At 42.4% G+C, this 7,867-nt stretch overlaps 1 protein-coding gene across 1 annotated transcript in view; it reads right to left on the reverse strand.

Annotated features, from left to right (window-relative positions):
- Positions 1-6,138, reverse strand: part of DICER1 (dicer 1, ribonuclease III) — a 251,195-nt gene extending 245,057 nt beyond the window's left edge. Inside the window, exon 1 of the mRNA XM_085869504.1 lies at positions 6,119-6,138. The gene's annotated coding sequence lies outside the window, so the exon portion shown is untranslated. The remainder of the gene's footprint in view (positions 1-6,118) is intronic.
- Between the last annotated feature and the right edge of the window lie 1,729 nt (positions 6,139-7,867).

Below are 7,867 nucleotides of genomic sequence, written 5' to 3' on the forward strand. Positions count from 1 at the left end.
ATCTCAAAGAGTTGAGGAAGGATTTGGATGAAATTTGGTGGGCAAGTTCGGTCTATGACAAAGACGAACTGATTAGATTTTGGTGAACATTCGGATCCGGCTACTAAAAATTTTAAAGTGATATTTCACCATTGAGAGATAGAGCCAAAATCTATATTTAGCACAATATCTCAAAAAGTTGTGGACGGATTTGGTCGAAACTTGGTGGACACGTTGGGTGTGTAAGGAGGAAGAAATTTTCAATTTTGGTGAAGATTCAAATCTGGATCCGGATCGGATAATTTTTTAAGTGATTCCTCACCATTGAGAGATCGGGCCAAAAACGATATACTGTATAGCATGATATTTCAAAAATGTATTGGGTCCGATATGTTCTCGTGGATCAGACATTACGGGACGGAGGTATGCGCTCTACCAAGTGCCCTTCTAGTTGTTATTGTTTTATCATTTGCAGGTTGCCATAGCATAGGATGCCCTATAAACCATCAGACAATCATACCAGAATAAGTGATGCTTGCGACATATGAAAGCACTTGAATGCCTCCTAGTTCTGCATCCAACAGTTAAAAGACCTTTCACAAAGACCCCCAAATTAGGTAAAGGTAAAAGTTTTCCTCATGCTTGTAATGGATCCTCAAAATAGCTTTGGGTGAACTCCCTTCCCCAGGCCATGTCGTCTCTGTGTCAACCAGCTTGAGCAAACGATTCAATCCACACCTAATGAAAAAAAACAGAAACTTGCAGTTTCCGTTTAAATAGTCCCTTTATCTGTTTGACCATTTTACAGGCAGGTGTAATAATGCTAAGAAATTTGTGGTCACCATATTAAGCAATACCACATACCAATTACCTTGGAAATAAATTTAAATGAGCAACGCAATGCATGGGTGTCTGCACTAAGTAGTTGCACAAGTCCAAGTGATGTTTCCAATGACTTACGCATGTGAACTTGCATTCTCAAGCTTAGTCGTGATCAAAGCCAAAGCCAGAAACAACATGATCGATGGCGAGAACGAGGTACGATGTTTGCTGAGCAAGACTAGTCCCCGAATTGACATGTATGCGAAAAGGAAACAAAAACGGCCCAGATTCCAGACTTTTCGTTACTCCTGTCATCAGGATTGGAACTAATGAGTCCAGCCCAGTTTTCTCCACCTGGATTTTTTTTTAAAAACCTACTTCAATAAACCCAGTATTTTCCCCAGTAAAGTGGGTTTTTTTCAAAATCTTAATTCCTGTTTTTTTTGTTTGTTTAACCCGTATGGGGATGGCTTATGAACAATGTAGATTTTCAGAGGCAGTGAGGCACTTATTTGAGAGTGACTTGCTGATGGATATTCTGGATATAAATGAGTGTATCTCTGCCAATAAATGTCAGTTTGTGTCCGTGTGTGTGTGTGTGTGTGTGTGTGTGTCTTCTCCATAACTCCAAAAACATGAACCTTATCAGCCTAAATCTTTACATGCATACGAAGGGAACTCCAAGGAAGTGCAAGAGTGAAAATTGGCTGTTTGGGTTAATTATAACACCCCTTTTGAAGATAATTAACGACATTTTTTAATTATATCCTTTATCAGGCACATCCTCGGCCACCTCGCTGGCATATTAAGGCGCATTTGGTGACCTCGCTGGGGTTTAATTTGACTTTTTTTTCGGCCTGCTCAACAATGCCTTGACTTGAAACAGGCCACAACAATTTCTTAATGATAAAGTTATTTTTTTCACTTTCCTCACTTGTATGATCGAATGCCTGATAGTTGGATACATTGCCTTCGAATCGTTGGATACATTGCATTGCATATAAACGCCCGAAGACGCCAGCATTTGTGGCTTTATTTCATTTCTGCACATGTCATAACCTTGAGAACCTCTTAAACTAAGACAAATCACACAATTTAAGCTCCAGAATTGAACTTAACAACAGTTCCTACTGCTAAAAAAAAAAGTGTTCGTTTGTCCAATTCAGATATTGCTTTGGCGTTTCCGGGTGCATGGGTTGACATGACCGATTGGCAATCGGTAATCTGTTGCCAAGCCAGGCGTTCCATTGGAGTGCTAGTGCTGAAGCCATTTGGCAAGTGCTCACCAAGTTGCTTGATTGTTCGTTTCAAAGCCACCAGAAGTAAGATCCGTTACTTCGCTGATGGAAATACCAATGTTTGCTTAATTGCGAAAAAAAAAAAAAAAAAAAAAAACGGAATAAAAATTACCTTTCGCCCTTTAAAAATCGTGCGAATATATTTTCCCTCCGCCACCTAAGGTGAAGAAGGTCATGTTTTCACCCCTTTCTGTTTGTCTGTCTGTTTAGTTGTCTGTGTGCAGGATATCTCCAAAAGTTGTGGACGGATTTGGATGAAATTTGTGCACAGGTTAGGTGTGGGATAAGGATGAACTGATTAGATTTTGGTGAAGATCTGGATCCAGATGCGACTACTAGAATTTTTTAAGTTATTCTTCACCATTGAGAGATCGGGCTAAAATGATATATAGCACGGTATCTCGAAAAAGTTTGAGATGGATTCGGCCGAAACTTGGTGGACAGGTTAGGTGTATTGCAATGAAGAATTGTTTCGATTTTGGTGAAGATCCGAATCCGGATCCGACGACTCAAATTTTTTAAGTGATTCTTCACCATTGAGAGATATCGCTAAAAATGATATATGGCATGATATCTCAAAAAATTGGGGACAGATTCGGACGAAACTTGATGGTCATGTTGGGTGTGTGGCAAGGACGAATTGATTCATTTTTGGTGAAGATCCGAATCTGAATACGAGAATTATTCATTTTTTAAAGTGATTCCTCACCATTGAGATATAGGGCCAAAAACGATAGAGTTGTGTATCGCATAATATTTCAAAAATGTTTTGGGCTCGATATGTTCTCATGGATCAGGCATTACATGGCAGAGGGATGGGCTCCAGCGAGAACTTTTCGTGTTTAAATATTAGCTGCTTTTTTGTATCCTTTTCTCACCTGTGTTGCACGTAAAGTGATCTGCTTTGTGATGCTTCAGAAGGTGGTGTATAATCAGCGTTTTCTGAATCTAATTGAAATGAAAAATGGGATTGAATGAGACTCACATTAAATTAGGTGAAGAAGAAGATGAAGGAGGAAGAGATTTTCTGCACGGTTTAATATAGAACATGGCGGTTAAAAAGAAAACGTTGCTGTTTGGGGAACGTATTATTGCCCTAGTAATGCCCTGGTACGCTGCCTTCCCATTCTCTCCCCTCAAACTGCTTTCCCATGTCATTCCCTCCTGCAGCCTTCCCCTCCCCTCATGCTGCCTTCTTCCCCTCCCCACACGTTGCCTCCGCTTTCCACCATGCTGCCAACTCTTTCCCTCATGCTGCCTTCCCCTCCTCACACTGCCTCCTCCCCTCATGCTTCCTCCTCCGCTCATGCTGCCTCCTCCTCTTATGCTGCCTCCTCCCCTCACACTGCCTCCTCTCCTCACACTGCCTCCTCCCCTCATGCTTCCTCCTCCCCTCACACTTCCTCCTCCCTCATGCTTCCTCCTCCGCTCATCCTGCCTCCTCCCCTTATGCTGCCTCCTCCCCTCACGCTGCCTCCTCCCCTCACACTGCCTCCTCCCTCATGCTTCCTCCTCCCCTCACACTGCCTCCTCCCCTCATGCTTCCCTCGCCTCATGCTTCCACCCCCACCCCCTCGTGGTGCCCTCCCACCCCCATTTTGCTGAATTCCCTTCCCTCCCCTGATGCCGCATTCCCCTCCCCTCATGCTACCTTCCCCTCCTCTCATGCTGCCTTCTACTCCTTTCATGCTGCCTTCCCACCCCTCCCCTCACCCTGTCTTCCCCTCCCATCATCACCCTGCCTCCCCTCCTCATGATACCTCCCCTCCTCATGCTGCCTCCACCCCCACCCCACACTGCCTCCCCCACCCCACACTGCCTCCCCCACCCCTCACGCTGTCTTCCCCTCCCCTCAAGAAACCTTCCCTTCCCTCCTCTCTCACTGCCTTCCCTTCCCTCCCCTTCCACTGCATTCCCTTCCCTCCCATCATGCTATCCTCCTCACAAACCCCCTCCACTATCCCCCCCCCCATGGACATCTCCCGCCAGTCTCCACATGCTGTATTGACATATTGTTTTAACGTACCCCATTTTGTTAATTCCTGGATTACTCCACCCCCCCCGCCCCTTTCCCCACAAGTCCCACTGCCAAACACAAGTCGAGAATCCCTCCCCTCATGCTTACCTTCTCCTAAACCACCTCTGCCTTCCCACTTCCACCTCTCCTCCTCGCTCCCACCCCACCTCCCATAGTGTATAGTGACGTTTGATGAGGTTTCGCTCCCCCCCGCCTTACTCGCTCTTCCCCCTTATCTCCCACACCCTTCCTCCCTCCTTGCTCCCCACTACCTCTCCTCTCCTTCTCTCTTCCCCCCCCTGTCTCCCTCCATCCTGTCTCCCTCCCCTCCCTCCCTTCCCTCTCCCTCCTCTATCCTGCCCATCCCTCACTCTCCCACCCCTCCTCCCTCCCCCTCCCCCTCAGTTAAGGGGACTATTTAGGATTGATGGTTTAGTTTTGAATTTAAAACAGCTCCCCAGAGTATAGCATGTATGAATCAGATTCGGAGTGAGCCGACCAGAGCGGTGCAAAGGTTGCTACATGTACGAGCATGCATGCATGCAGGTAGGCCTTTGACAGGTAGATAGCATGGGTTTCAAATGCTCCCGCCCGGGTTCATATTGAACATGGAGGTTGAAAAGAAAATGTTGCTGTTTAGGTGTGTTTTATTGCCCTTCCCTTCCCGTCATGCTGCCTTCCTTTCTCCCACCTCTCCTCACTCTCCTCCCTCCTCGCTCCCCCACTCCTCTTCCTCTCCCCCTCCTAGTATTCCCGTCAGCATTGCGACGGGTGGTATTTGCAAGTTATATATCAAATATGATGATAAAACTATATTGATCCTTCTGGTTACAAAAGGTGGGCATGCACACCACATTTTGATTTATCACACTCTTTTTCTTTGACGAATAAATTTTAATAAATCATATATAAAATATAAATCAACATTCCACTATGCTCAAATTAACAGCAGCAATTCAAGGATGTTCGGTATCTTTTCAATTGGATTCCTTTCTTAAGATTTGGAATCTGGAGTTATAGTCTCAGATGTAACAGATTTGTGTCATTGGGTTGTTTGATTGATGCTCAGTTTCTGTTTCAGTATTTAGTGGTTTCCCCCTTTTGAATTGCAGTTTTATCTCTCAGATATCAAGAGAGAATCTAATTTACAAGCTATTGATCTTCTTAATACTGTGCTATCTCCTTTCTTTCTTCTGAGCAGTGCATTGGATATTGGGCCAGAGCAGGGGAAGACGAGGAAAAAGAAAGTCAACACCTAAGGAATGGAAAGCAAACAAAGTGAAAAGGCTACAATCTGAGGGAAAGTAACATGTAAATTGGAAGGGGAAATTAAGATGCCAAAACCATAAAAACTTTGAAACACTGTACTAACAACTGCAAAATGAAATGCAAAGTTAAGTGAGGTCAATGATGATGATAGGAAAATGATTTTTAACACATTTTATCGTCTTGATGAAAATGTAAACGCTTCTTTGCACTGAAAACCTCAAAATGTACACAGGTTGCAAGGCTTTAAACTAAGAAAAAAAAAACGAAACAAAAATAAAGCAGTCCTTCAGTTTTGTCTTTGATATTGATTCTGAGAAAATGAAAGTTAGCAAAACATTTTATCCATCAACTTTTGGAATAAGCCAGAAAAAGGTGGATGCCTTGCACCTGAACAAACATACATTGGGTATTCCAAAGAGTGTTGGGAGGGAAAATAAATATAAATAAAGCATTCAATGAAAATGTGAAGGATGTAGTCAGGGAGGACATGAAGTTTTTCTCATTTGTTGACAACCATTAGGGTCAGTGGGTTCCACTCTTGTGACTTTAGACATAATTGTCTTTTTAAAATATTATGATTGCAATATTTTTTTTGTGTTGGGGGGGGGTGGGACTGCCCACCTGAACCCTCTAAATTATTCTGTTAAAAAGCAACTGCTGTCATAGTCAATGTACTCATTTACAGCTGAAAGAAAATCAATAAAATCTCTCTCCCAACGATACGACAACTTACTCAAGTGTGTCGACCTGATCGGATCAGCACCAAATCTCAGACTTTTTGATCTGAAGTTGAATGCTCCAACCGCTCAGCCAGGCTGCCTCCTTCCAGGGTAATGAATAAGAGGAAAATACAGCTATATTATTTTGTATCACTTAGTAGAAATCAGATACATAGATAAATTTGCTTGCATGTACTTTTTATCTCTCCACTCATCAAAATTATGATGGAGCATTTTGGTTCTAAGGGCATTTAAAATTTTCAGTTTGGAATTTTCATTTCACAACTATTATAGTTGCCATGGAAACAGCATTTTGATAATTTCAAAATTTTGAGCTATCAAGTGTTTTACATGATTGAATGTTGTGCACAACGAATTTGGTTGATACATTTTCTAAATGCAGCCTAATAGGTGGTTTACATGTTTCCGATGGCCTTGCCCTTGTCCTTTGACTAATTTTTTTTTTTTACCAGATTTTACTCATATTTTACACAAACGTTCAAACAAGCAGTCATAGACTGGTACTTACGAAATCGTCAACTTGACCTCTGACCTTGTCTAATAAAAGCTGTCTCTAGAGAAGGTAGCGACGCAAACCAGAAGTTTCTATGATGATTCTGCACCAAACCATCAAAAATCGAATGTTTGACCTCACTGTGACCTTGACCTTTGACCGATTTTGACCAAAATCTAATCAGCACGAGCCATCACCCTCCTGAATCACGTGGTGTAAATTGATATTGGTAGCTTCTTCCGTTCTCGAGTTATCGTGCCTACAAACAAACACGCAAACACACACACACACAAACAGAGGACGGAAGTCATCAATATACTTACGAAATTAATAAGTTGTGTGAGTTTGAATTTCATATCTTGAAAAATTACTGAGGTATGGTAATAATAAATTCACTAAAAGCCCATTTGATTATAATGGGGTGAAATTGTTTTCATAGAAACTGTTGACATGTTAAAAAAGCTAAATCGATCATCCTGATTTTTGTTGAACCAGGTCTGTGATCCAACATGCAAATCCTGTTCGAGTTTCAAGTTAATAGGATGAAAATTGAGGATTTTATGTGACCTTGAGCTTTGACCTTTTGACCTCAAATACTAGGATTCATTGACCCAATATGCAAACCCTGTTCAAATTTTAAGTCAATCGGATGGAAATTGATGATTTTATGGGAACTTGGCTGTTGACCATTTTGGCATTTGACCTCAAAAACAATATGCTCCTCTATTTTGATTTCAGTGATCCAATATGCAATTTCTGTTCAACCTCTCGGAGTACACACCATCTGGGTGGCTGAAGATTGCACATCATTTGCTGAAAAAAAGTATTGTCTGTATATTGCAAGAAGACTCAAAAGATGTTTGTGTGGTGTGTGTCGAAAGAGGGAGAAGTGGTCGAAAGGGTTAATCAGGGTCTATAATGTTCCATCAGGGTATTAAGGGGTCGAAAGATCAAAAGGGTATTTTCCAATAGTGGTTAGGGTCTAACTCTAAAGGGGTCGAATGGGTCTGGATGTCTAATGGGACAAAGAGTCTAAAGGGTCTTAAAATGTACAAAGGGTCTAAAATGTCTAAGGGGTCTGAAAGTGCCTGGTGTTGGCTTATTGGTTGGGGTGGTTGGAGTGATGGGTTTAGGATCCTTGTGTCCTGAGTTCAAATCCTGCCTTTCGTTGAATTAACACCAGTTGGGGTTGACTCAGCCTGTCATCCTTCCGAGGTTGACAAAATGAGTACCAGCTTGCTGGGATGAT

Source organism: Eptatretus burgeri, chromosome 2 (assembly GCF_056783735.1).
Source record: "Eptatretus burgeri isolate ZD-2024b chromosome 2, Ebu_testis_v1, whole genome shotgun sequence".
Lineage (NCBI taxonomy): Eukaryota > Metazoa > Chordata > Myxini > Myxiniformes > Myxinidae > Eptatretus > Eptatretus burgeri.